We start from the raw sequence: 27,246 nt of genomic DNA, 5'->3' as shown, positions 1-27,246 counted from the left end.
ATTAATTGCAAATAGACACAAGAGATATGTCTCTGACCCTCTGCTTCTAGTGTTGACACCGTTGTACCTGAATGAATGAGTGTATGTGTATATATATATATATATATATATATATATGAATATATATATATATATATATATATATATATATATATATATATATATATATAATAACATATCTCAGAAACTGGTGAAACATGATACACTGGTATGATTCACATATGTAATAGACAGAAAAAGAGTAACTGGTTAGGAATAAAAATTAATTCAAGGAGGGAATGAATTCACTAGAAGCTTAGCTAGTCAGTGAGCTATTTTACTGCACTCAAGTTAAAGATGGAGCTGAACAGTGACTATTCAGGATGACAAAAAGTGACATATCTGACAAATCTGAGCCTGAGGACATATAAAACAATCAATTTAAATGCATATATGGACATAAGACGCTGCAAGTGGAAGAAGACATTGAATCTCTTAGCTCATTCAAATATAGCAATTGAACCCCAGACAGGTATTCATCCCCTAAATTTGCTGCAAGCATTCCTTCCTGTTCTTCAACCCACCTATGAACCCATCAGAAGATGCACACTACATCATTGTCACAGGCAGAACATTCCAAGTTCTAGCAGTTATCTCTGTGAAGCAACACTAAACCATTTTCCTTCCACCCATATCACCTCCCTCCACTCTTCTTCCTGGTTATCTTCAGCCCTGTCTATTGTTCCCTAAACATGAGTTGGTCAGATCATAAGCACTTACTAGTCTTGCTTCTATAATGTTTTTAGCCAGCTTTGTAAGCTTTTCTTTATATTCCTACAGCCTAATTCCCTTCAACTGTGTTGTATCTAGAACTGTGCATTATACTGTGCTTAGATCACTATGCTGTACAGTGCAACTAATAATTATAAATAATAAATATTCACTACCTCCAACACAGCATCAATCTCCACGGCTTTTCCCAACTGATCTCCACCCTACCTACCTACATAAAAGCATACCCAAGTCCACTCTAGAGTGGATCCTCAACTAAGAAACCTCACATGTAGCATAATCCCTGTACCCCCTCCAGCACTATTAGTGACAACCTGCCAACTGGCATCTATCAATACTCCCCCCAGCTACAGAGACCTCACCTCTACAAGGACTGTAGAAAACTCACCAACTTTAGATACTCTGGATAAATATCTTTCATCTATTAACTGGTCTTTCCTGCACTCTCTGCCCATTAATGAAGCTGTACTTAAATTTAACCACATCTTTCTTGACATCTTGAACTCCCTAGCTCACTTAAGGAAAATCAGGGTCAAATCCAACTATGCCCCCTGGCTCACTAGAAATATTCTCTCCCTCATGACAAAAAGAGATAAGGCTTGGAAACTCTGGTTAATATTTAAATCACCCTCACAATTACAAGACTACAGAGAACGTAGGAACCTCACCAAAAAAAACATCCACCATGATAAGAAAAACTACTACAACCAAGCTGAAACTAACCACTACACCAACTCTAAAAGATTTTGGAGAACTATTAACAAAATTCTCCCTACTGGTACCCCACTACCCCCACGCCCTTCCCTAACAGCACCCCAACAGAGACTGCAACACTTCTTAATAAGTACTTCATAGAGACTATTGCCAAGCTCATTCCTAATAACTCCTCTTCTACTACAGATGCCTGTAACACAAACCCCTCCACCCCTCTCATTCAGACTACCAATGCCAACACTTTCTCATTCAAACCTGTCTATTTCCTACATCAGAAAACCCTGCTGTACCTCTACTGACAACCTTCATCTTCAGTTCCTTAAAATAGCTGCTGACTCTATTGCTTTTCCTGTCTCTATTTTAATTAATAGATCCATTCAAGAATCCATAGTTCCTGAACGCTGGAAATCTTTCTACACTATACATCTACACAAGGGTGGTAATTGGACTGAACCTAGCAACTTCAGACCCATTGCTATCCTCGCTCCTCTAACTAAAATCCTTGAAAAATGTATCCACTCTCAACTAATTACATATCTTAGCCAAGAAAATCTCCTCACTCGTACACAACACGGGCTTTGCCCTAAACAAAGCACCTCCACTGCCCTTATTTCCTTCTCTGAAACTGTTGATATGGCCAAAGATAACAACAAACTTATATATTGTCTGTTCCTTATGCTATCTAAAGCCTTTGACACTGTTTCTCACTCTCTACTCCTCTCCAGACTATCCCATCTCAACCTCTCACACTGCCCTCAACTGGTTCTCCAGCTACCTCTATAACAAACAACAATCAGTTAGATGGCTTGGCTCTTGCTCCCCGTTCCTCGCTATCCAAACTGGGGTACCCCAAGGCTCCATCCTTGGCCCTCTGGTATTCAACAACTTTACCAATAACCTCCATACTTCTTGCGGTCACTCTTCTACTGTCCAATATACCGACGACTCCACATTGATATATGTCTCTGAAAACTTGTCAGACCTGTTAACTACTACACAAAACTCCTTTTCTTCTGTATAAAGATGGCTCAATGACAATCAGCTCATCCTCAATCCCAATAAATCAAAGCTCCTCCTTTTTCTGCCTAACTCCCTCTCCCACTGCAAATCTACCTTTTCAATTTCTTCTCTCAACAACACTATTATAAAAGTTGAAACACAAACTAAACTCCTTTGCACCATTCTTGATGACCTACTAAAATTTGACCTACATGTCCAAAAAAGCATAAAAAGCACCAAACATTAGGGCTACTTTACAGAAATAAAAATACCTTAGTGCAGAATCCAAACATGCCCTTGCTCAGACTATTTTATTACCCATCCTACTGTATGCCTCCCCTATCCTGACTAACCTACAATCTTCTCTTATTCACAAACTCGAATCAACATGCAATAAAGTTGCTAGATTTGCTGTAAATCATCCCTGCTCCTCCCACCACTGCCTTGCCCTACAGAAACTTCACTGGCTTGAATTCCCACATTAACTTACTCTCCCTCAACTCCAAACTGTTCACTCCCTTCTCAATAACCCCAATTCAGGCCCATCAGTTTCCAAACTTCTGTCCTGTTTACACCCCACATCATCCTCTTTGTAGTTCCAACCAACTCTTATTACTGATTTATAAACCCTGTAAAAATATAGGCAAAAACCTTTATAAATACTCTGCCTCTCATAACTGAAACAAACTCTCATTACATATCAGCAGTATAACTCATGCCAACAACTTTAAAAAGACACTAAAAGATCACCTGCTTAACTCCAAGATATGTCACTGCAATCACCCCACTTAACCTCCTGTATACCTCTGTCTATTCACATTATCCAACCTCTACTTAGAAAAAGTCTTGGCATTACTTCTAATTCTTGTAAATATTAGAACATGCTAGCTTTTCAGCACTGTGACTAAACTGTTTGTATGTTTATATTTTTAGTACTGACACTTTCTTAGTGACAACTATAATTTGTTCTGTATTCCAGTTTGTACTCTATTTTATCTTATGTATAAAGTTTCTTTTACTTTTTATTGCTGTAGACATTATTGGAGCTTTTCTCCTCAGGTCTCCACTGAAAATGGGTGTTTTGTAACTCAGATGGCCCAACACGGTAAACAAATGTGAAATAAATAAATAAAACCATTAATTCAGCATCTTTAAAGTACACTCATGACACCATGCATTCAAAAATGCTAATGATTTTTGATGCTACCATTACAAATTATACATCATAACTCTATTCTGGGGTAATTATTAATTCCAATTTTTTTTCTGTCTCTCTGTTGTACTTAGGACTAACCACAGAGACTGTCTCCAGGATTTATGAAGCTTGTGCCAGGCGCCGGAGTAGCGTACGAGCTATTTCCATGTGCACTACCAGCGTATGCCAGAGCTGTGCAGCTCTCAGTGCATGTATGCTAATTACCCCATGTGCAGCAGTGTAGCATGCAAGTGAAGGTATATAGCGATTCATGAAGTGGTGCAGGTGTAGCGTAAGCATGAAGAAATGTAAACCAAAGAAACGAATTACATTTTGCCAAACATAAAATTGGAGCCATGAAAGCAGACCAAACTTACTTATTATAATGTTAATATATGTCAATGGCTAAATATATAGCCAATGGCATAAAAAAACATGCACAGCACATAAAAAATAAAATTTAATGTCATGGCCACTCTAACGCAAAGTAAAACCGCAGTGCATCTGTGCGCAAATGGGATCACAAGGAAATATATTTAGATGTCATAAAACTGCAATGTAACACAATTCATGATATCCCCATAATAGTCAATGGCACGCATGCTACACCACAACCATGGCGCAAGGGTTGCTAAGGGTCTGTGACAGTGTTCTGTGCGGTAGCTAGGAATTAGTAGTCAATGCCATGCAAATGAGTCAAGTAATACTGAACTGCAAATGCCCCGCTGGCGTAAGGATGTACCACGAGGCGTAGTGGTACAACGCCGAGGAGTGGCCTGGAGGTAAACATGAAATCAAGAGAGGGGTGCACCACCGTAACTGTAAGCATATTGGATCATTGCTAATCTGGGTTGCCTATTGCTAAGCAAAGCCGCAGGATAGGGGTGTGGAAGTAGCCATAGCTTTGCTTATCTGAGAGCACACAAGGTAACTGAAAGTTCATGTGAACGTGGATGAAAACTCGCTCGAAACCCGGTAAACGGCTGTGCGAGGCGCACACCGCAGCTGAAACAGGAAGGATAACGGAAGACAATAAGGAAATGCTGCAGCATGGTAATTGGAGTACAAATGAGTAATTAACACCTAGGAACTCACAGTGGGCCATTGCCAACAGCTAACAAGGCTGCTAGCAGCTACCTGCAGAACAGGAAAGAGGAGGTGCTGTACAGCAAAGAAAAGAGAACTGTCACAGCAGAACAAAGCAAACATGCAGTAGATCAGCTACATAACACATTTCCCAACACAATCCTGGGTTGTGAAAGTACAAAACAAGAAAGCCGGCAGCTGGATGCATGCCTGACAGTGAGAGGGGAATTGGGTTGAAAATTGAAGTAAAGGGCAATAGATGAATCACGGCAGCCAAGTGTAAGTCAACACCAAAGGCCCCACAATAGCAGTACCTGCTGTAAAACCAATAATTAAGATACCCCACATCTGGAATTGAACAAACACACCCAATTACACCAGCATCATCCATTGCACAATAGTATAAAGTGTGAGAGCCCCACACACACATATTATTCCCAGACACTCTGCACCATTTGTGTATACAGACGGGGAACTTTTAATATGTACATGTTAGGGGCTGCCATAGCTTTGATTCACCAGCATGTGTTGGAGACTGACGGTGGTATGGAGGATGATGCTGACAACTATCTCAGGCAACAGAGGGAGAGAAGAGTGTTCAGATCCAGGGTAACCTACCAGGGGCTACATGATCTGGAGATAGTAGAGCATTACAGGGTTGACAGGGACATCATACAGCAACTTGTTGAGCTGTGCTGGCCATGCCTCAGAGCCAGAAGTAACAGAGGGGAAACCATCCCAGTGGACACGAAGGTATGTGTAAGCTTGAAAATACTAGCCACAGGTACCTTCCAAAGGCCAACTGGAGATATAATGGGGATCTCACAGGCATCAGCATCCAGGGTTCTCCACCATTTCCTGGATGCCATGTTACCACATGCCAGTGAGCACATATACTTCCCCCAAAAGCAGGAGGAGTTGGTCAGCAATATGTGTCTCTTCCACCATGTGGCAGACTACCCAGAGGTACTGGGTGCAATAGACTGCACGCACATAAACATCAAGTCACCACCCGGTGAGCAGGGTAGATGCTACATAAACTGCAAGTGATACCCCTCCATCAACTGCCAGGTCATGTGCAATGCCCAGGGCATTATCATGGATGTGTGTGTGCTGGCAGCCCTGGAAGCTATCATGACTCCCACATCTGGCATGCCTCACAGCTGTATCAGGTATTTGCCAGGGGGCACATTCCATATGGCCACCTGGTGGGGGATGCTGGCTATGCACTGGAACCATGGATGATGACTCCCATCAGAAATGCAGACACAGCCACGCAAGAATGCCATAATGAGGCACACGCAGAAACCAGAATCATCATAGAGCGCGTGTTTGGGATGCTGAAATCACGGTTCCGTTGCTTGGACATATCTGGTGGAGCCTTGCAGTACTCTCCAGGCACATGTGCCCACATCTTCATAGTATGTGCCAAGCTACACAATATGATCCTGCGGAAACAGCTGCAGCAGGGACAGAATGGTGAAGGCCCTCACAGCCCACCACCATTGCCAAGGGACCAACAGGCACATAGGGACTAAGACCATGAACACCCTATGCTAGCCCCAGTAGGCAGATGGAGGCGTGTCCAGTATGCCCATGCCTTGGCAAAGAGGGAATGTATAGCACACACACTGACAGTGTAGGCACTTATGGACTGACACCCTTCTCCACCTGCACACACAGCAAACATGGATGGCACATACACACACACACACACACACACACACACAACCACCTGTAAATTGTCATGTATAGGTGGTCTACTGTGTGCATCCTACATAGGTAGCCCTCAACTGTTGTACACACAACCGCCATTGGCACAAGGTAAGTCAATACCTGAACAGTAAATTAAGCTGTCAGCATGTGTCCATACTGTATGTAGATGTTCATAGATACATAGGTAGGTACATGCCCAACTGCCGAGGCCACTCATAAGCATAGGCAAAAAGTGTCTGCTGTCGCCACCCCATCGATTAACTAACTGTTCCTCTGTGGAGCAGAGCCAATTGCGGGATCCCTGGGGTGTATCCACTGTTCCCCACCCACTCTGCAAGGATTCCCTGCAGTGTTAGTGAGGGATTTTGTATAATGTAATCAGGGATGTAGTTCCAAATAATGGGGAGTATCCCTGACAGGAATCTTCTCAGATGTTTACATGTTACATAGTATACCTTAAACACAGCTTGCATATATATAGATAGTTTTCCACAGAATAATAAACGTGGAACACACAACCACTGAAATGTGCGTTAATCACCCTTGCACTACCAGTGCCTGCTCTGAGAGGTAAAATATCACTGCCAGGATTAGAACACGCAACCATGTACACAATCTTCACAATAACATACCACTAAGCTACCTGAGATGTACCAATGGCAGTCGTGTATACTGACAGGATAAAACACAAAAGGTAGGAATGTGTTGAAATAGGACAAACCGGCATGTACCCAATGAAACGTGTATGTTTTATATATATATATATATATATATATATATATATATATATATATATATATATATACATTATCATATAGAGAGGGAGAGATAGAGATATATGTCCATATATGGGGATATACATATATATGTAGATATATAGATAGGTTAACAACATCTACATAACCATGGAGGTACATATAAATGGGATACCTACCACATACCGACTGCTTTACATACCAATGCATGTAATCCCGAGGCTTAAGGTCCGAAAGAACACAGTACTGAAACACCAGATGCGTGAGGTATAAAATCACAATGTTAAGGGACAGTTAGTCAGTGCTTCTAGTGTTGTGGTTCAGGTAGGTTACTGTGTGTGAGTGTGTTTCTGAGGGCTGTAGTGTGTGTAAGTGTGTGTTCTGAGTGTGGTGTATGTTCTTGGGGGACTGTAATGTGTGGGTGTTGATTAGCTTTGTGCATCTGTTTGCGCGATCTAGGAGATAGAATATTAAAGTAGGAGGAGTGTGGGGGGCACAGACACCTACATGGGGGTGTAGGGGGGCTTGCCCACCTGCTCATACGTAGTGTAGGATGGTTTGTTTGGATGTGGTGGGTAGCAGTGTGTCTGTGTGTGCGTGTGTGTGTTCCATGTTCATGTTACTTTCGCGAGTTACTGTCGCTGTCGATAATGTGGGGTATGGGAGTCTGGGCCTGGTACTGTGTGTGTCGGAACTGTGTGGTTTCAGGATTCCATAGGTATCCCGTATACAAAGGTTGAAGTGTTCATATATGTGTATAACATGGACCATAGCAATCACACATTCTGCCACAACAAACCTTTATGAACAAAGGATATGGAGAGTATATGCCTATACACTATTACAAATATGTGCTATGGACATGAGCCACTGATACTGTTACCACCTGTCCCACTTTGTGAGGGACAGTCCCTCTTTGGGCGGTTGTGTCCTGACCAAATATATTAAACGTGGCAAATGCCCTGGGATTGTAGGACATAATTATGTCCAATATGTAATGTAATAGTTCTTTCTGTATCTAAAGTACGCACATGTTACAAGAAACAGGATAAACAACTAAACTGCTACAAGAATAAGCTTATAGTTAGGCAAGAAAGGAAAGTTCTATCCCTTGTACTGACTGTGGGTTTGTGTCGGCCTGTAAATTCTGATGTATGTCCTGAAAATGTCCCACTATGGCCATATGAGAAGGTGGCAACCCTAGCCAAAGAGGGTCAGTTACCAACACAACTATAATGGCTGCAAATACCTATCACAGAAATACACAGCTTTCATGTAGCAACATTTTATTACATTCTGATGTATTTCCGAAAGGATTCAAGGACTAACATCACCTGCATGCTATACAGGAACCACATAACAGTTCCTTAATGAATCAGCCTGCAATTGCCATAGTATTAGTCCACTAAAGGATAGGTGTTCAAATAGGGAAGGAACCCTCACGCATATATTGATTATGTATAAAAACAGTTCCTACATACCTGCATCTGCTATGCACACCCACCAACATCACCCCCACACCCAAACAAATTACAGTACAAACTGTAATAACATCACAAATCATTCACTCACTGTACGACATCTGCAGAAGCCTTAACATACCTTGTCAGAGACACACTAACATGGCCCTATGTGAAATAGTTGCTGTTATACAATGGAACAGCTGCTGATGTTACAGGCTTTGTTTGCACTAATCCTGTTTCAGAGGGCTGTGTGTACACCGGGATGTGTTGCCAGTTACTGAGTAACAGCACAGTATGCTACACTTGTACACCAAATCAAGGATGTCTTGTGAGCACGCTCTAATCTGCATAGTTCATGCATAGCCATACAGCCTTGAGCTGCCCAAACATCCTTGCCAGAGTTAAACATCTGCAGAAGTATCAGGTACAAACAAATCCTGCATAAGTAGCAATGTTCTGAAATATAACAGCTGTACTCACATGTAGAACAAAATTGTCTAGCCATTACACACAATCCACGGGAGTCATGAAGCTAATATATCTCTGTCTGTCTCCATATAGCTGTTGAAATACATCACAAACAACACATCCAGGCCATCTTCCTTGAAAGTTAGGCAAACAGACAACGCTCAAAAGGAGTACTCAGTTATACACCACTGTTGCCATGGTATTGGCTAATGGAGTAGCTGCACAGCTGATGTGCATCTAATTAACTACTTTGGAACACCAATTGGTGGTCAGGATACCACATGTTACTGATATTTAACTAGAAAAGGATGGCTTATCACACATTCAAATCATCCGTATATACTAGCAGAATGTTACAAAGAAGATTGAAACACAAACTGAAAAGGATTTAATCAACAGTTAACGACACCTCTGGTTACTAATAAGGTATGTAGAACAGTCAGTATGTCTGTGTATTTAGTACCTTTTCTGTAGTATTTAAAGTGCAAGCAATCCATATAGTGGAAACATTTATCTTATAGTGATGTATTGTTGAGCATAGTAATGCTTGTAGTATTTGTGTGTACTGCTGTAGGTCACAAGGCAAACACCACATACACCACAAGGGATGCTATATAAGGGCTTTGAACACAAATATTCCTCACCAGCCACTGTCAGTGGCAGGGCTGGTCCAACAAGTATGTTCTATAACAGGGGATAGTATATGATGATATATTGTAACAGTAGCCATATGTATGGGTGTATTACTGAGAATAACATGTTGAAGGTTGGCCCACTGTGCAATTATGGTTTGCATTGTGGGATGTTGCACCAATAGCTGTGTAATGTACAGTATTGTAGGCAGATATGTATTACAAGTTACATAGCATTACTGTTATGTTAGGCAAACATTAGTTATGTCTATTGGCATTTACAATACACAATAACAGGATACATATGACTTTTAGTCACCTGACAGTTTATCAGCATGATAGCAATGTAAAATGGAAGAGATAGTTAACTATCCATGCACATATGACATGTAATAAGTGCAAAGGTAGGAACTAGGCTGTCTTACCAAAGGTATTTATAAGCCTAGCTAGAGTGTGTTAGCTTTCACCACCCCCCCCTCAGGTTAGTTCCCTGTGCCTCTGAATGGCAGAGCCATTAGTTCCCTGTGCCTCTGTCCAGCAGAGCCACTGCAGTGATCCCCGGGGTACATGTCTGTCTCCCATCCACACGTCAAGTTTTCCCTTGAAGAGTGCTAGTGAGGGCCCCTGCCTGATGTACATTGGAATCAGGTTCCAAAGCATGGGGAGTGTCTGGGTCAGGAATCTATCTGTCCAGCACGTCCTAGTCATCATTGTGGTTAGGTGTATATCCCTAGAGCATGTGGCTCTCAGGGGCCTCTGTTTAGGTGGAGCATATCCAGTAATACTGGGTTGGACATGGGCCTTGTATGTCAAGCAGAGATCACCTGTGAGTATGCAGTATGCAACCGAGTACAGCTGGAGTTTCCTAGGTTGGGCTGCATAGGTCATCTGTTTGAGGTCAGTAATCCTCTTGGTGTGGTACTGTTGTGGTCTTCCAAGCTGTTGCAGTTGTCTTGTAAGGTATATCCCAAATGGGGTGTTGTATCCTTTAATGGGTCTAATAAGTCATGAGTAGAGAGGCACAATGGCCTCCTTTGATCTGGATGTGAACCCATTAGATATTAGCGGGGCCATGTAGAAGGATATTCTAACCACCTTGTCATTATGGGTATTGAAGGAGAGATTGCTATCTACTGGGGTTCCCAGATCCCTTATTACCTTTTTTGCATGTAGGGGACTAGCACCTATGTGGTAGTCCATGGGTAATTAGTTATATCCAAAGGGGATGACTATGCACTTTTAGGCATTCAGCTTGAGGCCATGATATTGACACCAGGTATCCGTCTCAATGCGACCCTTCCAGAGGGTGTCTGTAACAGCTGGGGAAACAATTAAGTCCCCTAGTTTGCAGTCATCTGCAAACCTTTTCAGCCAAAGCCCTCCTGTGCTTGTCTGTACATCAGAGAATTATATACTGAACATGAGGGGTCCTAGGACTGAGCCCTGGGGGAAGCCACTTGTAACTGGTATACAGTCAGACCTAGGGTATGCAACTCCCACTGTGTGGGTTCTGTCCGTGAGCCACTTTGCAAACCATCACATGATATTACGGTTAATGTTCAGGCAGATGGGTATGTTGATAATACCAGAATGAGGAATGGTGTTGAAAGCCTTTGAGAGATCTAGGTAGACTGTGTGGACCTCCTTACCCTCATCTAATGCCTTGGTAACTGTCTCTAAGAAGTCCACCAGGTTTAGGAGGCATGGTCTGCCCTTAACAAAGCCAAACTGGGAGGGGTCAAATGTTTGAAGGTACCCAATGTCTCTGTGACTGAGATCCATGATGTGCTTCATAGCCTTGCAGACCAGACTAGTCAGGCCTATAGGGCAATATGTCCCGTGGTCCATTGTGGTGCCACCTTTGTGGAGTGGGATAACTGTTGCTGTGCACCATTCAGGGCACACTAAGCCTGATGCTAGGCTATTATTGAACATGGTGCATAGGTGGGGAGCCAGTACGTTCTGAAGTTCATGTAAAACGCAGCCTGGGATGTTGTCCAATCCCATGGATGCTGTGATATTGGCTTTAGAGTGTGCAGCTTTGAGAGGGAGGGGGAAAGGTAGCACTGAACCTATCTGCCAGGATGTTGGCAATATCAGTTGGTTCTGTAATGTTCATGCCTTTGTGCTGTAACTCAGAGCAGATCTGGGTGTTGACATAGAGAAATGTGACATAGCTATAGAATGCTTTGTGGTTGTTGGAATTAGTGACAGTTTTATTTTCGTAGCTAGCTTTAGAGGATTTTATAAGGGATCCCACCTTCTTACTGAGGCTGACCAGGGAGCTCCTCCATGCATGGGATTGTACTCTCATTTGCAACAGTGTCTTCCTCCTGTAGTACAGTTTGTTTATGGCAGGGGACCACCAGATTGGTTTCCTTAATTTGGAGTATAGCGTCTTGGTTCTGTTTGGGATAGCACAATCCATGCACTTGTGTAAGTGCTTATAGAGTGCATTTGTGTAGGATTCAGCAGTTGTAACAGTATTGTCCATCTGCATGGGTGTCATGACATTCACCAAGTCTGTCTTAAGAAGCATAAAGTTGGCTTTGTAGACATATTATACTGCAGTTCCCTTAATGGGGAGTGGGGGTGGGATGTGGATATCAACGGTGTTCAGCTCATGGTTGGATTGGACCAACAAGAAGTTGACTTCACATGTGGAGCACCGGTCACTTGTGTTGGTAATGCCTAGGTCTAGGATATTGTTGCCCCCGGTGGGTGTGTGGATATGTTGATCCAGGGCATTGGTGTTTATGATTTCCAGAAAGTGTTGAGCTAATGAGTTGGTACATGAGTAGTTTTCTCAGTTAATGGTGGGGTAGATTCAGTGAGACTATGTGATGAGTGTGGTGTGGTGTGAATGTTTACATTCTCCACATGACTTTCAGGGTCAGGCTTGGTTGGAGAGAGCTTTACCTCCAGTTTGGCTAGATAAGTGCATCTCTCACAGGTTGTAGTGTTGGGTGGTAGGCGGAGTGGCTTGTCTGTGTACATGAGGCAATGTGTACATTGCCTCAAGATGTCCAGATTCATCAGATAGACAGGAGAGAACACTGGCAGTTGACTCTTGGACATGCCTGAATATAGAACTACTTTCCCCTAGATAAGTGGGGAAAGTGAGTACAAGAGCTATTTTACTCTAAGCAAGTGAGAAAAGTATGTACAAAACCTGTTTACCTCTAGGTAATGAGGAAGAATAGTAATTAGTAGCTTACGTAGTGCTTACAAGTTCTGAACAAGTGCTGAGCATGAATAAGCAATCCAGATTGGGTCTTGGATAACATAAACACACTGCCCCCCAACAGGTACACAATCATATATCCATGTACACCACAGGGCCCCTGTACCCACAACTATGCAGGTACAAGCTGCACTCAGGCTGCATGGGACCTGTCCACATCACAGGTTGTATCATACACATATGGCAAAACAAGATGCTCTCCACATACACATCATGTAAAACATAGCTCCATGTCAGGCTGTGTACACACTGAATGGTGCACACCAACAGATATCACAACCCACAAAGGGGGAGACACCACTGATAATGGGAAGTACTGCACTACTACCCTGCTGAGTCTGGTCTGGAAGGCCATGAACCTTGATCAAATAATTGATGTCAGCAGTGCAGATGTAGATGACAGTAAGGTTGATTTCACACTGCATATCATAACCTTGCCAGGTCATAGGACATCATCACCCATACTGTGTATCACCTACACTCAGTATACTAGATGTACATTCCTATGTCACAGGAGTGTTTTGCAATGAGACTGCTGGCAGAACCAACACTACAGAAGGTGTCTGAATAATACATGCTCATCACACCTGTGGCAGCTACAGTATGTCAGGGTTAATGAATTGTATTCCCCCTCATTGTAGTCCATACCTCACAGACAAACAGGAGGCATCTGCCTATTGAAGTATGCGAATGACTATGACCTAGGAGCAATAGCCGACTCAGGAGTGTTGCGGACAACATACAGAAGGGGCTTTGTGGGTGAGGTGTGTGTGACATATGGCCACAATCTGACAGCTACATATTGCATTGTCACCCCTATGTTAATAACCCTGTATCCATGAACTACCACCTAGGCAGCGGTCAACACAATGGACACTTGTGTGTAAAGGATGCAGCTGGGCAGTTGTCTTTCCTGTGATAGCTACGTCACTACACCTGTCAGGTAGTCGTATGTCGCAACCCTAATAATGACAGGGTGCTATCCATGAATTTAGAGATCATTGTCCAGCCATACACAACACTCAAGTGACCCATATCAGATCCCATATTTCCTTTAAGGGGTATTGGCCATGTGCAGATGGCCTACACCAACCTTCCCATTCCCCATCTCCACTATGTAGCATGATACATACCCTGAATAAATCCATGTCCAACCCAGTGTTGTTGGTCATGCTACACGTACATATCCTGATCTCAAACACATACTTCATGGACATCCACCTTCCACATGCTGGACAGATCATGCACTTTACATATTCCTGCCATACAATGCATTCCTGTCCGTTAAAGCTGCACATTGCTCCCCTCTCAGACATGATGTGATGACCCCATGGTAAATGTATCATTAACCCTGTGGATCAGTAATGTGGCACTGCTCCACCTGGCCCTACAGACCCGCCTGTCAGCTACTGCCAGGTAACTTTTCATCCTAGATTCATTCATGGCCTATATCATATAGCCCACTAGTTGACTTGGACTGTACATGCTATAGTTGATATCCATCCCTGCAAATACCATCTGGCTAGCCAGTGTCCCATGTGTATCACATGTGCAACACAGGTGATACATGGCAGGATGTTGAATTGCTGTACATTGCAATGTAGATGTATATGGCAGAACACATACATGTAAAACCTTATGTGAGCAAGTCTGCAGGGTCACAGGTCATGTCTGTTAAGGCAGTGTAAGTCTTTATATGTGACATATACACAGCATCAAGGTCGACTGCATTAATGTGGACACATCCAGCCATGTGCTGATAGGTAGGAACACCAGTACAGCAAACAGACATGCCCACATCAAGACAGCATCCACATGGATTATGAGCAATGTAATCAGGTGACACACACACACACATATGGTGATAATATTCACTCACCATTGAGTGTCATATGTGTGTGACACAAACACGTCAGTGTCATGTAGGTTTGCAAATACAACTATTTAAATGTAATAAATGTGATACACATGTATGTTCAGCTGTAGCTCTGTATGTCTCTGAGAGTTACTGTGACCTGTCTCCATCATTATGTCTTCCAGGTATGCTGCGTGCAAAGCTACCCCCTTTTACCCACTTGGAGGATGAGGCCCTCATCCCATACCTACTTGACAATCATGATATCTTGTTCAGCCATGTGCCACAATGATGTGGGTGGCCACAACCGCTCATACCAGCAGGTGTGCAGACACTGTACAGACCTCATTAGATGGGCGAAACAGCATGCGAATGCAATCGCCAGGGAACAAGGTGCAACAGGTGGTGGACCACCAACCCAGCCCCCACTCACATGTACCAAGGAGCTACTGGCCAACCTGGGGACACCTGCAGAACCACATCCACAAGCCTTAGCCGATATTGTGGAGGTGGGTGTTTCTCAACTATTGAGCCTGGAGTTGCCTGGTAACTCAGTACTGCACCTATAACAACTATATTCCATATAGTTGCATGTGTCACTGTACAATATGTAATGTAACATCATATGCAAGGCATGTATACACACATGCAGCATATTATAGTATGCTACTCTGTGTATGCACACATGTGCATACAACATAGTATAGTCTAATGTACTGGTGTATGTGTTAACATACACATTGCACCCTGTAGCCATCATACAGGCATGGATAATGCTCATACTGCTGTGTTACTCCTATTTAGGTACCTCTGGCATTCCGCTGTGACAGCAGCCCGTTGCAGGTGAGACTGTTATTATTTATCAGGAATCGTAATGCACAGATCTATCTTCCATGTGGCCATTTACAACATGTACACATAACGTATGGTCCTGTCACAATATACAAGCTGGACCTGCAATGCATCACAATGCCTACCCATGTGCAACACTTGCAAACTATGTGAATCATCTCACCGACATGAATCCTCACAAACTGTCATTGCCAGATGTGTGGACAGCTGTGCATACAATGATGGAGGTGCTGTTCACTGTAAGGACATGTACTGGAGATCAGAACTACACATGTGAGGAATACAAACAGTACTACACAGTGGGCTGGAGTATGGCCAGCCCTCAGGATTCACTGGTGTGGATCATAGCCCTGCTATGAATGTCACACAATGTGATGTGCTATCTTGACATGTCCATGACATCTAGTGGCCTGGCTGCAACACTGCCTACATAACCTGAAAACATATGCCCCATACCACACTTTGTCTGCATAACCCTGTCGTCAGTGGAGCATATGACATCTATGGGTGTATGCCATATGGGATAACACAGACATATGAAATAGATGCCCGTCACAATAAATTGGCCAACACATGTACACACATGGCCATGGAGGATGGCCAGAGACATGGAGCAACACACACAGTAGATGTGATGTGCTTGTTTGTACACCCTGTTGTACAATGGTTACACATGGTCCAACTATGGCCTTTGTGTAATGGTTATATTGTAAATGTGGAACACTAGACACCCACTAGACATGCCTGTGCACATCTTGTGTAGGCATAACATCAATCCACCACATAAGATGTGTTGAACATCTTGAGGGTGTCACAACATGACAGCAGTCACCTGTACAGTATCCACATCAGCCCATAGATACAGTACATTCCCCTTGCTGGTGTCAGACAGCAATGTCATACTTGCTCCTCATGTATGTGTGTGGTACACAGATGTCATGTGGGACATGGTGTACCAACGTGTTCACCATGTCAGGCCATAGTTGGCAGGCAGCAGCAATATGGTTGCAGATGTGTAGGGGTGTCATCCGTATACCCTTCAGTGACCTGTGTCACAACTTCCACATCATGGTTTAGTGTGTATACACCTCAGTGACTTGGGTCACATTCCACAGTATGTATATATATATATATATATATATATATATATATATATATATATATATTTATTGTATTTGAACAAAGTCATGGCTATGAACTGTGTCTGTAACTCACACTGTATAGCAATAGAGATGCCTCATGATTCCCTGCAATGGCCATGCACATCAGCTAAATGTGCAGTATATCTGTAGGGCAGGCAGACAACACTGCATTGGGACGCCATTACCCCACTGTATATTTGACAGGACACCATTGTGTTAAACATGTATGCATGTCATTGCACATGTCAGCAGATCACATGTCATACTACATGTGATTGTCAAAGTCATATGCCACATATCAGGCAGGTGTACTGTTAACCTGTGCTGGTTTACATGGTGTAATACAGAGATGTATGCTAACTACTACTATGATTGTGTAATTTGCATGCCATCTGCTATGACACATGCATGCTGTTGTGTGCAACCCAGGGATGTATGATAACTACCACTATTATTGTCTGTACTGCATGCCGTCTGCTGTATCACATGCATGTTGCATGCCTTCTTTCATATCACATGTGTGTGTGTGTGTGTGTGTGTGTGTGTGTGTGTGTGTGTGTGTGTGTGTGTCTATTTTATAGATTGCAATGTACAGTTCTTGTCTGCCCTCACAGGTGATGTAGGTGCATTGCCCTCCTGCAGTACATCTGATGTTAGTGTCCCCACAGACTCTAGCAGTGATGATGAATGTATGATTGAGGCACAGGCAGAGTTGTCAGGGGCTGAAACTGTGCCATTGGTTGCCGTTCCAGCTATATCCCCTCATCCCCGCACACATATCCCATGCCTGCACATACTCCATCACCAGTGGCCATAGAGGAAAGACAGTTGGCACATGGTAGCTTGGAACAGGAAAGTGTGGGGGCTGTGGAAAGTGTGCCTGCACACCATGGTGTCAGCCAACTAAATGTTGGTGCCCCACACAGGCACGTGGTCAGTGCTGCTCATAGGAGAACCTCTGGCCAACATGCTCTTGCAAGACACAGCGCAGCAGCTGGTGTCACCAGATGCATGTTTCAGGCTGTATTGGAGGCACAGGCATGTGCTGAATGGCACAACAGAGAAGATCAGAGGCTTCAGAGGGCTGCTGTCCATTCTTTAAACAATAACATCCAGGCAATGGTAAATGCTGAACAGCAGATTGCTGAAGCTTTGGATAGACAGTTGTGTGACATGGTTGGAGTCCTTGACCATGGCATGACAATCCGTGAGCATGAGCTGTCTGTGTTGTAACATATAGTTGGAGTGAGGCGTCAGGCACGTGGACGTTGGCCTGCTACATTACCTGCTTCAGGTCTCTGTGTATGAGCTACCTCACATGTCTGCTCCCATAGTGGCAGTAGCAGCAGCAGTGCATCTGGTGCTGTGCTGTCCACACCACAACACAGCAGGCCACGTGCACATGGCCTGGGATGGTCCCAACAGGGACATGGTTCCAGTGGACAAGTGACATCAGACAGTACCCAATCTGCACCTCTGCCTGGTAGGGCCCGTGCAACCCCTGGCAGGCACAGGTCACATGTCCATAGCCGGACACAGTGAATTGTAAAACTTCACCTGTACAGTCTGCAGCTGTCAATAATACCCCGGTGTATGCCAGACACATGTGCATACATACACGCACATTGGAAACATATGTAGGGCACGGCAACACACACATGCATAACATCCTCACGCACCCAATTAGATCAAAGGCCCTAACCCACACACATGATGTCATCCAATGGTGCAGCCTAGGCCTCTGGCAAACATTATCACCCTGTGCATATGATGATGCCTGTGCCGCATCCCTGACATCCACGCCATTGGTGCAGGGACATGCTCATATGGTCTGATGCACAGGGTTAACAGACTAGGAAGATAAGTGTAGTTTACAATTGTTGAGTACTGTTGACAGGCAGCGGAAATACCATGTACTACAGGTGTATAATGCATTTCATACTGTTAACAGTATGTGTCTTGTGTAACAACAGTAACTGCATGTTGGTCATGATGTTCTGCTGTCCTCCTTCAGGTCTAATTGCACGTGCCCGTGGATGTCAGTGTTTGCAGTTAGTATCCCATATGTCAATTTGGACTACTCACAGGTATGTATGAATATACCAGCATGCACCATGTAGCTGCCACATACCAGTGAGAATGTTCCATGTTCCAAACACGTCTACTGAGCCAAGAGCATGATAGCTGTGTATTAAGCTACTGCAGTTACAGATGTGACATCCATAAAGGGTGACATCACAGGTACAGTTACATGGAGTGGTGAGGTAAGAGAGTGGTCTAGCTGACTACAAGGGTAGAGGCCAGTGGGAAGTGTGATGCCTCATTGGGAATCAGTAATACACGTTCCCATGACAAGATGCCAACACACAACTGCACCCACACACTCAGGTATTGACACACATGTATTCAGTGACACAGTAACACAGCCACACACTCACGGATTCACCGACACATTAACACACACTCGCACACAGTTGCTGCTGGTGAGGTGAGGACCCCTACCTATGTGCAAATCATCATTACAGTACTGTGCACCTACATGACGCACCACAGAGAATACACATGTACAGGTAGTCAGTATGGCCTAAGATCGGGGACATCAACACAGATAGTAGAATGCATCGCCTGGATGGGGGAGGGTTCTTACCAATTCTGCATGGTAACATACATCCTCACCCCAGGGACCAGACAGCCCTACATATACACACACACATACACACACTGTGGCATTCAGTATTGAATACATCTATGTCACGCACATACAGATGCCTCACATGTGTGAGATACACGCCCCTGCTTATGTCCTGCTTTCTACATTGCAGTCTGTACAGATGTGTACACTAGTGTACAGGAGAGTGAGTAACAATTGAGATGTATTCTCCACCATACGTGACATATATGGACACACACGCAACCACACATGCCAGTACTGTGAATCTCAGACCTGCCTAGCTCATGATATGTATGACAGACTTACAGCAGTATTGCACACATTACAAACTGTACTGACGCTTCCTGTGGCAACAGTGCTGATATATGCACATGGGAGGTCTTAACTATTAACAGGTGTCAAGTGATTTACCTTCGCTGTCACCCTGACCGCTGCCTAAGTTGTGTGTTACATCCTTCAGTTAATTAAACCATTGCTTACCGGTTACACAGGTAATTGTAGGTCTGCTTGTGACACACCTGTGAGCTGTCCACAGCAAACATCCATCTGCAAAGCTGCCCCACCACTTAGTTATTTCCACACATCTGTCCATACCTGAGGTACATCTTTCCTTACATTCACCATATCACCATATACAGTTGGCAATGTTGAGGCTGCATTGCAACTGCATGATGTACTAGGATACACATCACTTGCATACATCAGCAACTGCACACACATGTTATCTGAATGCACAACACTACATGTACAGTTGTGTAGGCCCTACAATCCTGTCATTTGGGCATGTTTGTAGGCATTGCAGTTGGTGGACATGTGTAATGACATACATGACACATGGACTGTTGTATGATATGATGAGTGTAATGGGTGACCGGTACAGAGAGAATGTTACCTCTGTCAACATTGATATCACACCTTATGTACTGCTAGCATTCAGCAGCCATAGACCTACATTCCATGTGTATGTGTGTAATGGCTGTAGCCACCTGTTTGTACAAAGGACAACAACAGCTATGCTATTTACATGTAGGTTGTGTGTGTATGTGTGTGTGTGTGTGTGTGTGTGTGTGTGTGTGTGTGTGTGTGTGTGTGTGTGTGTGCGGCATGTACATACCCAGGGCAGGTACATGTATGTCATATCCATACATGAGGGTGTGTACTGATGTACAGCAACAGTCATCAGCTAATGGTGGAAAGTACCGAGGGCCCCTGGTATGTGTACAGCTAACATGGTTACAGACAGTGGTATCATTGCATTGCATAACACATGATGCAACTGTGTCAGTACATGGGTAATCTCTACAGTTGATGTAGAGGTTGGTACAGTCCACAGGTCAAGGGTCACATGGTGGTGTACTCTTATATGTCCTACAACATGTATGGATGCATGTTGGTGGTCCGAGGGCATGCTGGTTTCTGAGGTTTACATCCTAGAATGTAAATGCAGCATGTGACACTGTGTCCTGCACATGACTCATATGTGATGCTTTTCATGGGGTTACCGGTCAGTACATGTGAGTGGCCCTTATGTATGTGGGGACACCACCTGGAGTGGTCCGTACCTGTGTTATGGCCCACATGTCTGGTTCTGAGGTATATGGTGGTAGTGCTAGGTTCTGAGGTATATGGTGATAGTGCTATTGTGCACTACAGAGCCATCAGCCAGGTGTTTTTCACTGCACAGATGTCAGTACTCCCCATTGTTGCATCTACAGTGACCAGCTGTGATTATGGATGCTACACATCTAGCACTGGTTAGCATAAGAAAACAATGCAATTGTCCTGTAGGTGTCAGGGAGTTATCCTGTGTTTAGGACATTTGCCTTGGAATGGCACTGTGTGGACGGATGCAACTTGGGTATTATCCCCACTCCCTTGAATCATTGATGCATGTGATATGTGTCAAAGGCCTGTCTACTGTCAGCCATGTCATCCCAGAATGACAGCAGATGTTGTGTAAAAGACTGGTGTCAAATATATGTAGAGCAGCGTTCCTGCTAACAATGACAACTACTAACACCAGAGCCCATTACAATGTGTTCTTTACGTCTACCTGTAATAGCATGGCCACTGTGGCCTTTGGTGTTTAGAATCAGAATGCATCCCAGTCAGCCCTGTGCTACTAAGTGTAATAGCATGCCCAGTATATCCTTGTGTAAATGGACACATAGTGCATTCTGAACAGCCCTGTGCTACTAAGTGTGTGAGCATGCCCAGTGACACCTTGTGTCTGTTATGTGTCTCTGTGTATGGGCATGGCCATTGTAACCCTGTATAGTGGTAGTAGTCATCCATTCCACAGATGGGCATACTCCAGGTCAGAATGGATTCCTACTTTAAACACACAGGTTCACAGGTATGTACATCTTAACTGCCAGCATCCCTGTTGATATCCGAATTCCTAGAAGGTCATAATGACAACCTTGAAATGTGTAGTCTGTGTGCCGCGCGACTCATAAGTATATAGTATTGTAATAGTAATCTGTAAATAGGCACGTGTTGCGTTCCCACCACTGGCGTGTGTGTGTGTGTGTGTGTGTGTGTGTGTGTGTGTGTGTGTGTGTGTGTGTGTGTGTGTATGTCTGTCCCCATTTGCCAGAGGACTGAATTGCTTTTAGACTGCTCACACTCCATACAATGCATATACCCACCTTTGGAAGGGCTGATGATGACACCCACCTACAAATACACTTCTGGGAGTGCTGTGTCCCAGTAATCTCGGTAGCGTGTTCTGTAACTGCGTAATGCTGTAGTGTAATAAAGTAGTTAGGTTGGTGTTCTAGTCCCACACTTGCTGTGTGTGTGTGTGTGTGTGTGTGTGTGTGTGTGTGTGTGTGTGTGTGTGTCTGTTTCTGTTTGCCTGAGGACTGAGTAATGCTTTTAGACTGCTCACACTTCATACATTTCTTATACCCACCTTTGGCAAGGCTGATGATGTCACCCATCTACAAATACACCTCTGGGAGTGCTATATCCCAGTAATCTTGGTAGCGCATTCTTTAACTGCGTAATGCTGTAGTGTAATAAAGTAGGTAGGTCGGTGTTCTAATCCCACACTTGCTGTGTGTGTGTGTGTCCCCATCTGCCTGAGGACTGAGTAATGCTTTTAGACTGCTCACACTCCTTACATTTCTTATACTCACCTTATGCAAGTCTGATGATGTCACCTACATACAAATACACCTCTGGGAGTGCTGTGTCCCAGTAATCTCTGTAGCTCATTCTGTAACTGCGTAATGCTGTAGTGTAGTAAAGTAGTTCGGTCAGTGTTCTAATCCCAGACATGCCAAGTGTGTGTGTGTGTCTGCCTGCGTGAGACAAGTACAGTGCTTTGTAGTATACGCCGTAGTATGTGCCCTAAATGTGTATTGCTGCAGTGTAATACAGTAGGGGTTTGTATACAGGACATGGCAAGTGTGTGGTTGTCTGTCAGAGCCTGTGTAGAGGTGGCCATGATTGTCTTACCATCGGACATGTTTGGGAGTGGGTTTTGTAGTTTTCCTATATGGTATCCATTGGGCACCTCATGAGGAGTACAGCTGTCAGTCAGCCACGGGACTGTGTTGGCAAGCCATACCAATGCATCTGGAAAAGGCCTGGTGAACTAAGTATGCAGCTTTACTAGTACCCGGTATATGTCCCGCACCCATGTGCCATGCACAAACAAACTTGCCTAGGATATCCCACTATGTTGCTAGTACCATGCACACTGAGGACAGATAGTAGGCATGGTGTGAATGCAGTTGCCTGTAGAAGACATGGCACCCTGTACAGCAGTACAATAGGCACATATATGCGGACATTGTGCCTTCACTGTGTTCCACACTGAATGCCTGCAACATATGTGGTGCCATCAAATGTGATCCACAAAGGCCAGACAATGCTGTACAGAAGTGCCCTGTATGGACCCATGCCACTGACTCCATGGAATACCTGTATCATACTATCCATGCAAGTGCAGGGCCGACCTGCTCACTATAAGCAGGTTTCGCCACACTAGGCCAGTATTGGCATATCGGGGTATAACAGGCTGTGTACACAACATGTGTCTGCCAAACCAGGTACACCTGTACATGTCACTGCACAGTATTGTGGGACATGCACATCCCAGGCAATGTCCATGTGAAGGGCTATCAAATACAGACATGGCATGCATTGCAAAGCTATGGCCCTACACATTGGTAACCAGGATGTCAGGCCAGATAATGCAGTACCCATCTGGGTGGCACATTGCAGACACTACACCCCTGCACTGCACACCATTGTCAGTTGACACGATGCCAAGGATTACCCCTCACCCAGCCTTATACAGCCATCTTGCACAGCCAACCACTACACACCCATGAAGCAATGTATACCTGCATGCCAGTAATGGCGCCCTGTGTCTGCATATGGGTTGTGATGCTCCCAACCACAGTCACTCCCAGTATAACCCTCATTGGCATACCAACAGATGTCAAGCACTTTCACATGCCCTAGCCCATAGAACCTCCAGATATCCCCAGTGGTGAATGTGGTCCTGTGCATTACTGCAGTGTGGCAAACTAAGTAGTTATGTTGTGTATTTGTGGCCCTGGCAAAGGTGTCAATGCATCTATTAGAAAGTGTGGTTGTGGTGACAATGGCATCTATTCATGTGGACAGCATGTGTGCCACACCTAATGTATGTCTACTATATCTGTTGCAGATGTCACTCACCTACACACATATGTTCTACAGCACAGCAACATGTCACCTTTGTGACACATGTAGTAACGTCATGCTCATGTAACAGTAATGAGTAGTTAGGGGTTTGACCCCTGTACTGTTCGGCGTGTGGCAGATGATGCTTATGATTAAGTCTCCAAGCCCTTCCCTGGTGTACCTTGCCTGTCCCACCCACACACTCTCTGGTGGATGTGAAGGTGTACACCTGCACAGCAGCAGCATATGTATTGTAAGTGATGGACATGGTCAGGTGATGGCCTCTGCACCTATTGCAGTTCTTCTCCAGCTGATTGCATGTGGTACAGCTGTGATGGTGTTCCCATAGCCATCCGCATGATAAACACAGTACACTATCTAGGGAAACATGTTGTTATCTGGCAATGACAGTCGTTGTGAGTGGTACCTGGATGTGATGTACCTCAATCATTTTCCACAGTGGGAAATAGCCTAAAGACAGGAGGGTGATGTGCCACACATGACTACAGCATGTAAGTGTAGCTATGCTGCATTGAGACTACTGCCTGTTTTAACATGTATGTGGTAATGGCTATTCTGCATGTTATAATATAGACATGACAGTACTCTGTTCATGAGGGCCCCCTATCTGTAGGGCCATCTGTGAAGTAGTCAGTGTGTACAACCATTTGTTTCCTGTGATACACACTGAACACACATCTGTGCACAGAAGAAGCATGGTGTGAGGATTGCAAACAGTACATGATGATAAGGATATGTTACTGCCATTGCATCCCTGACTGGACATGTGTCACATGAGACAGTAGTGTGACAGACAATGTGTTGGGTTCCCAGTGACAAGCCAATAATGGGCAACTGTTCATAGCTGCGGTCACACGTCTACCTTCTACTACACATTGTACAGTTGGCATGCAGTATATATGCATGTGTTGTGCTCCCTCTGCAAATGTATACCATCTGTTGTGTTGGGTTGCTGGTGATATCTATGCATACTGTCGTAGGTAATCCTGTATGCTGTTGAATATTACTAAGTGATATGTGGGTTTAAAATGCAACACCATAGGCTTAATGGGTTGGGATATCCCGGCAGAACCTCCTGTCCCTCTTCAGCTGACCATGGCACCGGGCACTAGCACATCTGGAGCCCAGCCATAGACATCAACCTCTGTTGGCTCTGCACCACATTCTGGTGGTACCACCACTGAGGATGGAGCATGTCCCCCCTGGGAGCGGGACCAGACAGGTACATGTCTACTGTCGTGTGGTCCCGGACCTGTTACGTTGGTCGCTCATTAAGGGGATACGAAGCCAGATACGCCAGTTCAAGGGTGGAGTGTCACATTTACAGGGTGATGCTGCCCCTCCTGGACAGCCCCCAGCACAGCCTCCTTTGCAGCTTGTGTAGGTGTAGTGGCAGCTGCCTATGGCTGGGGACCTCCATCCCACTGTTCACATGGGCTTTTGAATGCTGAAGACCCATCCCTGTCCAGGGTGTATCCCCCCACATGTGTCATATACCAACCTGTATGCTGTCTTTTCTGTGACACTACCTATCCTCCACAGTCATACCTACACTCCTTCCCCAACATCTGACCCTCACCTACGGACACATAAGGCCAATCGGCTCCTAGGACAACATCTGCCCTATACATAGATACATAGCTGTCCATTACACACACATGCCCACTGGACACATGAAACCTTTGTAATATGCATCACAACATACTCCTGTTATCCTCACCCCTGTCCCTCAGGCGCACAATCCTGGTATGCACATCACTCCTACATGGTCCAGGTACACGTGTTGAGGACAACCCCATTGTACACACAACACTACTGGTCCCTCTATGGTTACCCCATTTACCTTTATCATGATGATGATGTTGCACACAGCACCTTGCAAGAGTACTGTTCACACATAATGATTGGACATGTACTGTTGTGTTAATGTACATTACATGCACAGAGTGATGTATATGGCCAATGTACAACTATTTGTGTGTATGACTGACACATGTCTGTCTGAGTGAGTCTTGTGATCACATAGAGCAATACCACTACATAATACAGGCATTACTGGTGTTTCCCGTTTTATTCGTTTGTAATGCTTTGTTGCCAAATGGTATGTTCCTGATACATCTCTATATATGTATGTACCTATATATGGATATAAACACTCACATATACATCTACATGATGGGATACATTCCTATACTGTTGAATGACTGTGCTGTATAATATGTTTGAGGTACTGTCCATTGTCTGTATATCTGCCATGGTGTATTGGTAGTACACATTAGCTGTGTGAGCAGGGTCCTGGTTCTGACCCTTGCAAAGGACGTTTATTTGGTTGCAGGCCAGAGCAAGCCCATTGGATACGGAGTGAGTAAGGCGCATTAAAGCAGTTGGGAGCAGGTGTGCGTGGGTTTGCGTGGTGTTAAGCACTGCTGTCCTCTGGTTATAGCCTCTTACACTTGGTTAGCCACTACATTGCTTTACCAGTGCAATACTCGCATACTGGTAGCCAAACACGCTTACACCCGCTCGCTCCTGCACTTGCAAATGCACCGACATTGGTGCTTGCATCTGTCACTCACACCCCTGGGTGGGAGTGAGGACCACAATATTACCTTGTGATGCCTAATACATCGGACTACATGACTACAGTATCGGGAATGTCTGCCCATTCGGCGACGGCATTGTGTTCGACTGTACGGAATCAGCGGCCTGTCCAGTGAATTAATCATATTTGTGTGTACCTAATACAATTTGCTCCCACCTTGTGATGCCTATTACATCGGACTACATGACTACAGTATTGGGAATTGCTGCCCATTAGGCGACGGCATGCCATTCGACTGTATGGAATCAACGGCCTGTACAGTGAATTAATCATATTTGTGTGTTCCTCATACAGTATGCTCCCATCTGGCTGATACATGGGAACCGAGACTCTTGAATACAGACAAATAATTGGGTTGTGGGAGCCACATACGTCGG

The sequence above is a fragment of the Protopterus annectens genome, chromosome 5.part0, assembly GCF_019279795.1.
Source record: "Protopterus annectens isolate FY-2018-M chromosome 5.part0, PAN1.0, whole genome shotgun sequence".
NCBI lineage: Eukaryota > Metazoa > Chordata > Ceratodontiformes > Protopteridae > Protopterus > Protopterus annectens.
This window is presented reverse-complemented; position numbering follows the sequence as displayed.